The sequence below is a fragment of the Myotis davidii genome, unplaced genomic scaffold (genome assembly GCF_000327345.1).
Source record: "Myotis davidii unplaced genomic scaffold, ASM32734v1 scaffold38, whole genome shotgun sequence".
NCBI lineage: Eukaryota > Metazoa > Chordata > Mammalia > Chiroptera > Vespertilionidae > Myotis > Myotis davidii.
This window is the reverse complement of record NW_006291383.1, coordinates 5,239,575-5,253,786: the sequence shown is the minus strand read 5'-3', so window position 1 is coordinate 5,253,786 and position 14,212 is coordinate 5,239,575. Positions and strand designations below refer to the sequence as shown.

Here is a 14,212-nt window from a genome sequence, read left to right as displayed (position 1 = left end):
AGACACCAGCTGGTGTCACTGCACTGTGATGGGGACCTCCTCTGCTGACTGCCTTTCTCCAGGCCTCCTCAGGTGATGAGACCAAGAGAGCGGAGACAGGCATGGTGCTGCTACTTCTCCAGAGAACCCACAGGACACCTTTGTTCCAGCTGCTTTCCTGGGCTGCACACAGGAAACCTGCCGAGTTCAGACCTATGCTGGGTCCAGGTTGCCCCTGAGCTGGCTGCTCTGTTAAGCAGTGTGGACATTCCTAGTTCTTAATTGTGAACAAAAGAAAAGGGGAACCCAGCAGGTAGAACAGACTCCAGTTGAATATTCAGGTTTTTGTCAAACTTGGTGTTCATTTCTCCCTTTTTGCTGTAGTTAGCATTGATGGGGGCAGCGAGCCCAGGTGTGGGGAATAAGAATGCATTGTGTGACAGAGTCTGATGAACTGGGAATGATCCACCATTACAACAGGTGATTGTTTTACAAGGAAGGAGCATTTTTGTTTGGGGACCAGTTAAATCTCTGCAGAATTCCTAATGGTTATTTTATGTTGGTTTGGTTTACCCAAAAAAGGAGAGAAAGACTTTCACAGGCTGTGGCTTTTCTGGATCAGGAACCGAAGGAGGATAAAGCCAAAGCCAGCAAGAGGGTCCAACAGAGAATCTGACCAAACTTTCTAGGCACAGAGCAGAGAAGGATGATAAAACTGGAGAGGTGTTTTTTATATTTCTGTTTTTACTGTACTTTTTGGGGTGGGGTGGGGGGGAGGAAGCTAGACTGAGGCAGTAGGGTTTTATTTTTTTGTTTTTCTCTTTAATGTTTTTCTCTTCTTTATCCTTAAAAGTTTTGCCCTGCAGCCTTTGGAGTCCTTTAGGTAAAGTTGGATTAGTGGCCAGAATGTCAAAAGCTCCATCTACTGGCAGCTTTTCCCACGGTGGTGGCAGGAAACTACTCCTGGAAGAAGCAGGGAATAGTTTCCTTGCCACCAGCTGCCTGAGGAACTGTCTTCAGAGGAGGCTGGGGCTGGAAATTATGAAGCCTGTTCACCCTGAGTCTTTTTGTGTTGCACCTTTCTTTAAATTGGAGTTGCAGAGGCTCCTGCCCTGAACTTCACACTTCACAGTGAAACAGATCACAGTTGGTCTTGTTCTCCTCCCTCCTCCCCGTTTTTATTTTGTTGTTTCTTTGCTGACAGTGCTCAATAGCAGCATACCCCATCTTTATATATCCTAAGAAACACTAAATCCTAGGTTATTAGCCAAAATATTTTTGTTCTGAATAATATTGTTACTGGGCCAAAAGACAGGTCAGGAGCCACAGCCTGTAGCTTCCTGAAGTTTCCAGGTCAGGCACAAGGGGAAGACTTACTTGGTGTTGGCTGACTTGGTTAGGTCTGGCCAGGAGAAAAGGCAGAAACAGGTATTCTGTCCTTTCTGGGCTGATCTCTGAAGACTTCAGGAAGGCATCCTCATTTCTGAGTGGTTTAGCCCACCTCTTGGTGTGAGAGTGGGGATTAGTATTTACAGAGAGGGAGCTTTGCTCTGAGTGGTCAAGTTTCCTAAGCTCTCTTTTGCGTGCTCCCTCGTCCTGTGCCCTTTTTCCATGCCCTGGGTGGGTGGGAAGGGGATCAGGGATCCTCACCCTCCTCCAGCCCAGCTGGGGAAAAATGAACATGAACATGGCAGCTTCAAGATTAGTAGAGGCTGCTGTTTGCCCAGCCTCTTCTACCCCACCCATGTCTGTGAGCCTGGGTCTGGTGTGACTGTTGTAAGATGCTTGTAGCAGGGGACTTTGGAAGTGTGTTGGGCTGGGGTGGGACTTTTCCTTCCAACAGTGCACTGAGCAATGGAGGTGGTGAGGGTGTGGGAGCCATGCTGCTGAATTCTGGTTGGCATTCCCCTCTCCCCTTTGTGCAAGATAGGGAGGCTGGGGGTGGGGCAGCCTCTGCTTGGTTTAGTTGTGAGATAAACCTGGAGGAGAAGCACAGTTATCCCATTGAAATAATTTGAGCAGAAAACTACTGTAAATAAGTTTTGTTTTTGTCTTTTGTCAAATAAAACTGTTTTTGGTTTTGTTTTGTTTTTTGTTTTTCAAGTAGGAACAGATTGATCCACTGTGACCCAGGGCCCAGCCTGGAGATGGGGCAGTTGCCGAGTTCTTACTCTGCATTACCTTTTACCAGCTCTAGTGAACCACCTGTAAGTGTACATTCTGTAGCCTGATTTCCTTGGCCTCAACCCTGTTCCATATCCCATTCATCACGGTGTGCAGGGGCACATGCATCCCAATCTGGACCAGTTTTCCCTGGGATCAACAATGAGCTTTGGATTTTGCTAAGTGGCGAGGAGACTCAGGAACCTGGGAACTTTTTCCTCTCCCTCTCCCAATGAGGAAAGAGCATGATTACAGTATGAGGCTAGCACAAAAGCAGAGACGAGATGGATGTTGTAGTCATATCTGAAACCAGTACCACCTCTGGACTTCCCAATTACATAAGCTAGTAAATTCCATTTTTAAAATAAGCTAGCTGGGGGTTGCATTTCTGTCATAATGAGTATACATTATAATTACAGCCCAAACAGTACAAAATCTACAAGAGTAGTAAACAGTCTTGCTATATGCCTGGGTCTGTACTCTGTTCATTCTCTCTTAATTTCTGTATGCGCACACAAGAAGTGAGATGCCCTTCTCAAAGGTAAAGAAATGGGATTTTTATTTGCCCACCTATTGGTGTGAGATTAGTATTTACAGAGAGGGAGCAAAGGATATGAATTCAAATCTGTCTTGTTTGAAGTCACCTTGAGTTCTACCCAGACCTTATTTGAACCAGTAATGGGCAACTCCCAGCCTACTGGCATCCAGCTATCTAACATAATTTGGGCTAAGCCCTAGAAACTTGTTCTACTGAACCAAATTGGCTTCTTTCTGATTTCTCCCTAGTATACCTGGATGAAGGATATCAAATCTCCCACAGGTCATGCTCCTTTAGGAATTCGGAGACAACTTCACTGCTCAAGTTCTGGAGATTAAAGAGCCCCAATTTAGCCATTCATTCACCCAAGGTCCTGGTTTCACCACTTCCCTCTGTCAAAATCCCTCCAATTGGACACTCAGTCCCGGGGCTTGGCAGAATAGGAACATGCTAGAAGTGCTCTTCAGAGTAAGTTTCATACTCATTTTACATCTGGGAAACAATATTCCCATAAAAGGGGAAGTAACTGAGTGGTTCAACTGCCTCAGGAGAGATGGCTTACAAATTCAAAGAATGAAACCAAAGTGTCTTCTATACTGAGCTTCAAATTGATGAGCTCTGGGTGAAGAGGCACTTAGGTAATGAAAGTTGGCAGGGATAATGTGGCTAGGGCCTCTCCCCTCAAGCTAGAAATGTTACATAAGAACACCTACCTTTCCTGTAATAGTCTCATTGAAGAAAATCTTCTAAATGCATTTCTACTCTCTGGTCTTGACCCCCTCTTTATGCCCCTACTCTCAACAAAGGGGCCGCTGTGATGCTTCAAGTCCTTGGGTATCAATGTAAATGTAGACCCTGTATACAGCAGTATAAAAAGGGGGGTAGTTACGGGCAATGGGAGAGTTCCTTCAGATTAATGGTAAAGGAAGGCCTCTTCCTCCCCACTGTTCTTGAAAGTGGTAATTGCTCCATGGAATTCACTGGGAAACTTCCCCAATTCAGCCTCATGAATAGGAATATCTAGGGTAGGAATCAGAACTCTGGATTTAAAACGTATTCTAGTTTGGAAGCTGATAATGTGAAGTCTCCCAGAAGAGAGGGCCCACATTTGCCTGGGGGCGGCTGTAACCTAACTATGCTGGAGCTATAGAGGAAAAGGTCTGAAACTCCGAGGGGATGTGGAAATAGTTGAGTCACTGCTCTCAATGTTACTGGTTTCCAAAGCACTTCTCTGATCTAAGCCTGGGTTCAAATTCTGGCTCTATGTCACTTCACTAGCTGTTGTGGCCATAGGCAAGACAGTTTACTATCCCAAATTTCAGTTTCCTTATCAATAAAATGGGAATATTCACCTCCTAGGAGGATGAAATAAGATTGTTATTATCTGGCCTCTCAGCCTTGTGCTGAGAGAAAAACAAAACAGTTAAAATAACTTGCCGCATACCACACAGCTTTTAGGTGCCAGAACTGGTGCTAATTACCCAGAGTTCTCCAGTCTCAATATGTATCAAGATCATCAAGAGAGGTTACAAAGCTGCAAAATTCTCAGACCTCACCCCCAGAGAGCCCAGGAATTTGCACTACTCACTGATGCCACAGGAGAGTTTCATGCTATTGCTCCAGAGTCCCAATCATTTATAAGCAGGACACTGGCTTATCCCCAGAAAACTGCTGGGTTGGGAACACAGCACCTTATCTTTCAAAAGTAAAGAGGTGAGAGGAAGAGGGTACTATGAAGTAGTAGTCTCTTCAAACCATTTGACTTCCCCTTAATCCCCTCAGGAGTCTATGGTGGCCTGAAAGTTAAGTACTGCCTCTGAGACTATTATTTTAATTTTATATAAGCATCCTAGCCGGTTTGCTCAATGGGTAGAGCATTGGCCTGTGAACTGAAGGGTCCCAGGTTCGATTCCAGTCAAGGGCATGTACCTTGGTTGTGGGCTCAATCCAAAGTTGGGGGCGTGCAGGAGGCAGCTGATTGATGTTTCTCTCTCGTTGATGTTTCTAACTCTCCATCCCTCTCCCTCTCTGTAAAAATCAATAGTTTTTAAAAATTACATAAGCAACCCACATTCACTATAGAAAAATGTTAAAAAGAAAAAAAAATGTTAAAAAGAAACCAAAGGAGAGGAGTTCAGTGCAGTGGTTAAGAGCCTGGCCAGCTTTTTTTTTTTTTAAGAAACACAATTCATAAATAAGGAGAGGCAGATATTCATATTATATACAGCTGTATAAAAGGGAATGATGCCAAAAATAGCTCCATAATAATCATTCCTCCTTAGGTATCACTGCCATTAGCCCCATTTTATGAAATACAGTAAACCTGTAGAAACATAAGGCTGAGAAATATAGAGAAATTAAAAAATGATATTAGCAAAGGAAACTAAAGCCTGCTTATTTCATTTTTGTTAGGAACAACAACATGTAACTTAAATATTTGCACTAGCTTCACTCAGAAAATCTACCACTCCATATAAGACACTCTAGAAAAGCATGGTGCCTTACCCATAAGTTGCTTTTGATTGACAGTTTAGTGAAATTATCACTACTAAAATATATCACTCAAAAGTATATTTCTTGTTGACAATGTGTCAACAATACAATTACCAAAGAAAGTAGTAGTATATTATTTTTAAGTTTTTGTAATTGAAAACAAAATTCAATAGCAAATCAGATGCCATATTATTATATACTAGAAGCCTGGTGCATGAAATCATGCACGGGGGAGGGGGAAATCCCTCAGCCTAGCCTGTACCCCTCCAATCTGGGACATTCCTCTCACAATGTGGGACCGCCAGCTCCTAACCGCCCACCTGCCTGCCTGCCTGGTCACCCCTTAACTGCCCCCCTGCCGGCCTGGCTGCCCCTTAACTGCTCCCCTATTGGCCTGATTGCCCCTAACCACCTCTGCCTTGCCCCCCGCCACTGTGGCTTTGTCCAGAAGGATTTCTGGAAGATGTCCTGTCTAATTAGCATATTACTTTTATTAGTATAGAGGCCCAGCTCATGAAATTTGTGCACTTAGGGGGGAGTCGCTCAGCCCGGCCTGTGCCCTCTCACAGTCCAGGAGCCCTCAGGGGATGTCCAACTGATGGCTTAGGGCCCATGGGAGAGTGGGCCTAAGCCAGCCGTGGGCAAACTATGGCCCACGGGCCAGATCCGACCCATCTGAAATGAATAAAACTAAAAAAACAAAAAAAAAGACCGTACCCTTTTATGTAATGATGTTTACTTTGAATTTATATTAGTTCACACAAACACTCCATCCATGCTTTTGTTCCGGCCCTCCGGTCCAGTTTAAGAATCCATTGTGGCCCTCGAGTCAAAAAGTTTGCCCACCCCTGGCCTAAGCCATCAGTTGGACATATTTAGCACTGCAGTGGAGGCGAGCTTCTGGCTGAGCAGTGCTCACCCTGTGGGGAGCACACTGACCACCGGGGGGAAGCTCCTGTGTTGAGCTTCTGCCCCCTGGTGGTCAGTCCACATCATAGTAACCGGTCATTCTGTCATTTGGTTGATTTGCATATTAGCCTTTTATTATATAAGATTTCAAAAAACGTAAGAAAGCCATAACATTTGTTACTTGGTAGAATACAGGCTTTTTTTCTTCTTTCCTTAAGGATAAATACCAGTGTAGATAAATTCATTTGAAGGTAATACTAGTATCTTTTCTTCTTCTTACATTTTCGGAACTTTTGGCCATATTCACTTTCTCTAATGTTTTCTGTGCTTCTATCACTAGTTTGTTTTTGCCTCTTTCATTTATTAATTTGGTAAAGGACAGGGTCATGTGGTTGTTGATGAGTCCATTCATAAGGGCTGGGTCCAGCCTCTAGATTTGGAACATGGTTTAGTGAAGGAGGCATAGCTGTGTTCTTAGGAAGTAATGCTGTCATCTCACAGTAAGGAAGCTGCAGTGCTGGATTACATGCATTACACTGCATCTTCTGAAAGAAAAAATATTCTTGAGGTAAAGCTGCATTATTAGTTGGAAAGAACTGCACGGGAAAGAAAGAACTGCCATGGCTTCTTCATTTCTGTAGCTGTGTGAATTGATCTTAACACAGCTCTCAAAACTCTGGTTAGCTGGTTCAGAAGAGAATTCCTAAATCAATACTGCACATTAATTGGTCTTTCATATAAACGAATTCCATTCAGCAAAGCTATGGCATAAGACACCGATTCTGGGTGTTTAAAGCAGCCAAATCCAAAAGACTTTGGTTTTCCTTCTCTATCTTTTCATATAGTCACTCTGGTTAATGGCCCAGCCTATAAAAAACTGAAGGAACAGCTCATAAAGGATCTCTTCCCACACTCGGGCCTCTAAATTCCCCACAAACACCCTCCTGTCAGCCTCCTCCTGAGCAGGGAACATCCCCCCGGTCGTGGCAGAGGACTAAGGAGGAGATGCCAACACACCGCCCTCTTTCCTGGCCAGCTTTTGAAGGAAAACAAATGTATGTACAACATTTAGCAAAGCTAACACCTACTAAGGACTCAAAGTGCTAGTAAAATATTTATAGTAGGCAAAAAGAAAAGAGAACCAAGAGACAAATTCAGACCTCTACCTCTCAACAGATGCTCTTTCCATGGTTCATGGTTTTCCCTTCAGAACTGATTTCTGTGATTCCATCTATGATGTCTGGGGCCGCAACCTTTACCTCTTAGAGCACACCTTCCTCTCCAAACCCTACTACAAGCAGCTGGCAATAGTATAGAGGCATTCAGCTGGGAAGACACAGAGGACACCTCATTTTATTGCGCTTTGCTTTATTGAGCTTCACAGGTGCCACTTTTCTTACAAATTGAAGGCAAGACCCTCCACTAGCAAAAAGATTACAACTCACTTTATTGTGAGTTATGGTGCTCTGGAACAAGATCTCAGGGATATGGCTATACTCACTCCAAGGCTGAGATCATATGAGTGGTGCTAAGAAGCCCCAATCTGACAAAGGCAAATTTTTCCTAATTTCAAATGTCTCTCTCACTTCCAAATCTGACTTCATCAAGTTCTTTTCCATATTAGACCACCCAGTATGTTTATTTTATTTTTTTTAATATATTTTATTGATTTTCCACAGAGAGGAAGGGAGAGAGATAGAGAGTCAGAAACATCGATGAGAGAGAAACATCGATCAGCCGCCTCCTGCACATCCCCCACCGAGAATGTGCCCGCAACCCAGGTACATGCCCTTGACCGGAATGGAACCTGGGACCTTTCAGTCCGCAGGCCGACGCTCTATTCACTGAGCCAAACCGGTTTTGGCCAGTATGTTTATTTTTTAACCAGATGGATGCACTGGGATTCAGCCAGATTCCCTACTTCCTAAGAGAAGGAAAACCGTGGGTGAAAGCAAAAAGGAAACAAGGCACAGTCCCACAGATAACCTACTAGGCAAGGGCTCTCCACCATAGCTCCTCCACTTGGATTTTTCTGCTCCTAGAAAGTTAAGAGGAAAACACAGATCATATTTTGGTTGCCTGCTGAATCTCAAACTTGCTGTATGACCTTGGGCAGGAGTGTAGAATCTGAGGAACCTTAAAAATATGACTTTCTGTTACACCCTCCTCCCATGAAAACACAAATTTAATGAATTTCAGAGTTAAGGTCAGAGCTTCACATAATGACAAAGAATTAATTCTTTTGGGGGGTTGGGAGATAAAATGATCTCTGTAGATGATATGATCATAGACGTACAAAACCCTAAAGAACACACACACCTGTTAAACTAATAAATGAATTCAGCAAAGTTGCAGGATACAAACTCAGTTAAACAATAACAGTGAACAGTACAAAATGGAAATTAAGACAATAATTTTATTTAAAATAGCATTAGCCCGGCCAGTTTGGCTCAGTGGATTGAACATTGTCCCATACATCAAGGGGTCACCAGTACGACTCCCAGCCAGGACACATGCCCATGTTGCGGGCTCGATCACCAGTAGGGGGCATGCAGGAGACAGCTGATAGATGTTTCTATCTCTCCCTCTTCCTGTCTCTCAAAAAAATCAATAAAAACATTAAAATAAATAAATACATACATACATACATACATAAATAAATAAATAGTTCTAGCTGGTTTTTCTCAGTGTCTAAGAGTGTTGGCCCACAGACTAAAGGGTCACGAGTTCTATTCTGGTCAACGGCATGTACCTCAGTTTCAGGCTCCATCCCCCGTCCAGGGTCAGGCCAAGGTAGGTGTGGGAAGCAATCAATTAATGTGTCTCTTTCACTTCAATGCTTCTCTCTCTGTATCTCCCCTTCTCTTCCACTCTCTCTAAAAATCAGTGGAAAAAATATCCTTGGGTGAAGAGTAACAACAAAATAAAATAGCATCAAAAAGAAAAAAATACTTAAGAATAAAAATCAAGGAGGTGAAAGTTATATATACTGAAAACTACAAAACATCACTGAACAAAACTGAAGAAGATACAAATAAATGGAAAAACATCTTGCTTTCACATACTGGAAGACTTGATATTGCTAAGATGTCAATACTACCCAAAGCAATCTATGGTTCATTTCAATCTGTATCAAAATCCCAGTGACTTTTTTTTTTTACAGAAATAGAAAAACTCATCCTAAAATTCATATGAAATCTTAAGTAACCCCCAATAACCAAAACATTTTGGAAAAGAAGAATAATGTCACAGGACTCACACTTTCTGATTTCAAAACATACTACAAAGCTATGTTAATCAAAACCTTGTCGTACTGGCAAAAAGACAAATACACCAGTGGAACAGAATAGACAGCCCTGAAATGAACCCTCACACATATTAGTATGGTCAAATTCAAACAGCACATAAATCATCTGACCAGCCTAACACTGGTTCTGCTCCCTTAAAGCAGATCCATGATTAATGCAATCCTTGAGTTAGTTTACAAAGAGCACTGCACACATGCCACCTCTATCCTCAACCTGCACCCAGAACCAAAGGATGGGGACATGACAGGAACTTGAACACTGGAACCCTTACCATAAGCGGCAAAGTTCCAAGGTTCTAATTAATTAGAACTTGCTCCTAATCCCTTAAAAACCTGCCCTGAACCCTGGATCTGAGAGACTGATTTGAGCCTTGTCTGGCTGCCTAACAAATTTCCTTCTTTTTGTGAAAAACCTGTTGCCTCAGATTTTGGCTTCTCTGGGTGCCACAGGCAAGGGACCCACTGACTTTGTTCAGTATCAAAATGATTTTCAACAAGGGTGTCAAAACCACTTAATGGGGAAAGGAAAGTCTTTTTAACAAATGGTGGTGGGAAAACTGGATATCCACCTAGAAAAGAATGAAATTGGACCCTGACCTAACACCTTATTAAAAAATTAATTCTGGCCCTAACCAGTTTGGCTCAGTGGATAGAGTGTTGGCCTACGGACTCAAGGGTCCCAGGTTCGATTCTGGTCTAGGGCATGTACCTTGGTTGCGGGCACATCCCCCGTGGGGAATGTGCAGGAGGCAGCTGGTCGATGTTTCTCCCTCATCGATGTTTCTGACTCTCTATCCCTCTCCCTTCCTCTCTGTAAAAAAATCAATAAAATATATTTTTAAAAAAATTAATTCTGAAAGGGATTAGTTGTCTAAGAAGCACAAATTGCTAGTTATAAAAATAGTCAAGGGGATGTAAAGTACAGCATAGGGAATATAGTCAATAATATTGCAATAACTATGTATGGTGCCAGATGGGCACTAGATTTATCAGGATGATCACTTCATAAAGAATATAAGTATCTAGGCATTATGTTGTACATTTGAAATGAATATAATATTGTAAGTCAACAATAACTGAAAATAAATTTTTAAAATTAACTCAAAATGGATCAAAGACCTAAACATAAGAGCTAAAACTAAAACTCTGAGAAAAATATAGGCGAAAAGCTTGATGACACTGGATATAGCAATGATTTCTTGTACATGACACCAAAGGCACAGGCAACAACAAATTATGCAAACTGGACTTCATCAAAATTAAAAGCTTTGTTATATAAAAAGACAATATCAACAGAGTAAAAAGGCAACCCACAGAACGCGAGAAAGTATTTGCCAATTACATACATGATAAGATATTAAATACCCAGAATACATACAGAACTCCTAAAACTCAGCAGCAAAAAACCAAATGACCAGACTCAAAAGTGGGCAAAAGTCTGGAACAAATATTTCTCCAAAGATATACAAACAGGCAACAAGCACATGAAAAGATGCTCAACATCACTAATCAGTAAGGAAATAAAAATTTAAAGCACAATGAGATACCACTTCACAGCACTTGCTTTAAAAATAGAGAAAACAAGTGTTGGCAAGAATGTGGAGAAACTGGAACTCTTGTGCACTGTTGGTAGTAATTTAAATGGTGCAACGGCTATAGAAAACAGTATGGAGCCCTAGCCGTTTTGGCTCAGTGGTTAGAGTATCTGCCTGCAGACTGCATGGTCGTGGGTTTGATTCTGGTCAAGGGCACATACCCGGATGCACGCTCGGTTCCCACCCCTGTTGGGGCACTTGTGAGAGGCAACAAATTGATGTGTCTCTCTCACATCGATGTTTTTCTCTCTTTGTCTCTCCTCCTCCCTTCCATTCTCTAATAAAATAAAATAAAAATCACTGGAAAAATTTCCTCAGGTACAAACAGTATGAAGGTTACTCAAAAGCTTCAAAATAGAACTGTCATGTAATCCAGCAATTCAACTCTGGTTATACACCAAAAGAACTGAAAGCATGGACATGATGGATATTTGTACACCAATGTACATAGACAAATTATTCACAATAGCAAAAAGGGGGAAGTAGCCCAAGTGTCCCTCAGTAGGTAAGCAAAATGTGGTATATACATTCAATGGATATTTAACAAAATTTAACAAAGTTATTATTCAGCCTTAAAAAGGAAATTCTGGCCTAGCCAGCGTGGCTCAATGGTTGAGCGTTGACCTATGAACCAGGAGGTTAGGTTCGATTCCCAGTCAGGGTATGCCTGGGTTGTGGGCTCAGTCCCCAGTGGGGGGCATGCAGGAGGCAGCCTATCGATGATTCTCTCTCATCATTGATGTTTCTACCTCCCACTCTCCCTTCTTCTCTAAAATCAATAAAAATATATTAAAAAAAAAGAAATTCTGACACATGCTACATGTATGAACCTTGAAGATGTTATGCTACAAAATAAGCCAATCAGAAAAGAACAAATACTATGTGATTCCACTCTTATAAGGTACTTAGTCAAATTCAGAGACAGAAAGTAGAATGGTAATTGCCAAGGTTTGGGGGATGGGAAAAATGGGGAGTTAACAGTTTAGAGGGTATGGAGTTTCACTTTTGCAAGATGAAAGGTTCTGAAAGCGGATGGTGGGTATGGCTGCAAAACAAAGTGAATAGACTTCACTGTGCCACAACTATATATTGAAAAGTGGTAAATTTTGTTATGTATATTTTACAGCAACTTAAACAATTTTTAAGTTAAAAAAATTAATTCCATTTTATTCCAGTTTTCTCCATCTTCAGTGCCCCACTAAATCTCACCTGAATAACTTTCACAGTCGTTAGTCTCACTCTGATCCAGTCCTCCAAACAGGAGCCAGAGTGATCTTGCTTAAGATGCAAACCAGGAAAGTGAAGTCCTTTCAGTGGCTTCCTCCTCCCTTTTGGGATAAAAACAAATTCCTCAACATGACCCTCCCTTTTCTTCCTCATTTGTGGCTTTACTCCTTACCATTAACTCTCATGGTTTTATCTTCTAAAATGTTCTCTCCTCTTCCCCCATCTTCCCCTTCATAACTCCTACTCTTCCTTCCGAGCTGTCTTCCTTAATTCCCATTACAAAATAAACCTATATCATCAAACCCAGCAGACTGAAAACTTACCTTCTTTGTATCTGACCATGGGCTAGCCTTCCAATACTCTCTGAGAGGGGTCAGTTTGCCTCTGGTGCTGCAGACCACCCGGGAGCCTGTAAAAGAAGTTTTATACCGATGGTGCACTTTCTAACCGGATTGAGCTTGTTAGGCCTCACCATAGTTTGCATATGGGAGGGAAAGGGGTTCAGAAAAGAGGGCCAAAAAGAACAAGATCCGTGGGAAAGTTGGGGTAAAGGTGCACACCCAGGTCAGGTCCAGACAGAGTAATGTCTAATAGCGCCTCTGGGGTCCAGCCCCAGGCAACCTCCACAGGATCTTGGGGTTAGACTGCGTGGGAAACACCAGCTGCGGAATTCTGGAAAAGCTCTGCAGGAGACTCTGTTGCTCACCTAAGGTGGAGAACTGCAGTGAATGTTAACAGGTACGCAAAGGCTGTTTTGACCTTATTGTTACGCTTTTTTTAAAAAAATATTTTTTTTAAAAAATATATTTTATTGATTTTTTTACAGAGAGGAAGAGAGAGATAGTTAGAAACATTAACGAGAAGAAACATCGATCGGCTGCCTCCTGCACACCCCCACTGGGGATGTGCCCGCAACCCAGGTACATGCCCTTGACCGGGATCGAACCTGGGACCTTTCAGTCCGCAGGCCAACGCTCCATCCACTGAACCAAACCGGTGACGTTAGGGCCTTATTGTTATTCTTTAAAACTTAAAGCTTAGGGTTAAAAATACAAATTTTAAAGTCAGACAAACCCGGGTACTAGTTGAACGATTCTGGGCAGCCTGCTTTGCCGCCGTGAGTTCCCTGCACACAGCGGTGTGCCTCGGTCTCGCCTGACTGGGTAGCAGGGCGCTAAACGCGGGGTACAGGCCCGCCCCCCGAATTTCTGAGGAGGTTCGAGAATTTACATCTCTTACCCACTTTCCAGGCCATGTGGCCGCTGCCGGTCCAGAAACACGTTTTGTGGACCACTGACCTGGCACATATTGAGGACACGGCAGATATTCTGATACCTCAACAAGTACTTTTCCACTTCAACCCCGTGAGGCGTCCTCAGCTGGTTCTAACTTGCTCCGCAGCCTTAGAGAATCATTTCTCCTCTTTGGGACTCGGGCTCACTTGCCAAAAGAGGGTGCTGGGCAAGGTGAGACACTAAGTTATTACCGACAAGAGTTAGCAACCTGAACAAGGTGCTACGAACATACAGAGTTAAGGAGAAAACGAGCAGGGGCTAAGTAATGAGAGGCAGCGTGAGGCTCCCGGGGAGCCACGTCTGGGCTAGAAAGAACGCCTCGGGAAAGGCAGGGTCGTGTTCTACCCCGCTGCTCGAATGGACTAGCTGCGGCGAACGGGGCGACGCTCCAGTCCAACCTCAGCTTTCCCTGCAAACGCCATTCTCCAGTCTCCACAGCGCCGCCTCGCGCTCGTGTCGCGCCCCTTCCAAGATTGTCCCTTCCGTCACTTCCGTCATGCGTAGAGCTTGCCGTCACTTCCGTCATGCGTAGATCGCTTGCGCTGAGACCACGGGTACTTTTTTTCACTCGGACGGCTGCGCGGCCGCCGATTGGCTACGTAGGCACGTCGCCGGGAGGACGCACGGCGTTGCTCCTCCCTCCGCGGCACCTGGTCTCGGCCGAGCGAGCTGAGCCGACTGCTTGGCCAAGAACAGGCAGCTGCAA

At 43.3% G+C, this 14,212-nt stretch overlaps 1 protein-coding gene, 2 long non-coding RNA genes and 1 pseudogene across 4 annotated transcripts in view; 2 read left to right on the top strand and 2 right to left on the bottom strand.

Moving 5' to 3' along the window:
- TGIF2 (TGFB induced factor homeobox 2) overlaps positions 1–268 on the top strand; it is a 12,205-nt gene extending 11,937 nt beyond the window's left edge. Inside the window, exon 2 of the mRNA XM_006764521.2 lies at positions 1–268. This exon is cut by the window's left edge and continues 661 nt beyond it. The gene's annotated coding sequence lies outside the window, so the exon portion shown is untranslated.
- A 5,952-nt stretch (positions 269–6,220) lies between these two features.
- Positions 6,221–7,705, bottom strand: LOC107181392 (annotated as a pseudogene).
- Positions 7,706–11,101: 3,396 nt separating this feature from the next.
- Positions 11,102–14,206, bottom strand: LOC102751615. Its single transcript, XR_001514001.1, has 4 exons — positions 13,547–14,206; positions 12,535–12,620; positions 12,194–12,312; positions 11,102–11,261 (listed from the first exon to the last, which is right to left on the bottom strand). It is a non-coding gene; the product is annotated as an uncharacterized LOC102751615 (long non-coding RNA).
- The window catches only part of LOC107183212, a 25,855-nt gene continuing 24,192 nt past the window's right edge, over positions 12,550–14,212 (top strand). The window contains exon 1 of one of the 2 annotated variants that reach the window (XR_001514003.1): positions 12,550–12,622. This is a non-coding gene — a long non-coding RNA (uncharacterized LOC107183212). The remainder of the gene's footprint in view (positions 12,623–14,212) is intronic. The other variant, XR_001514002.1, reaches the window with a different exon arrangement.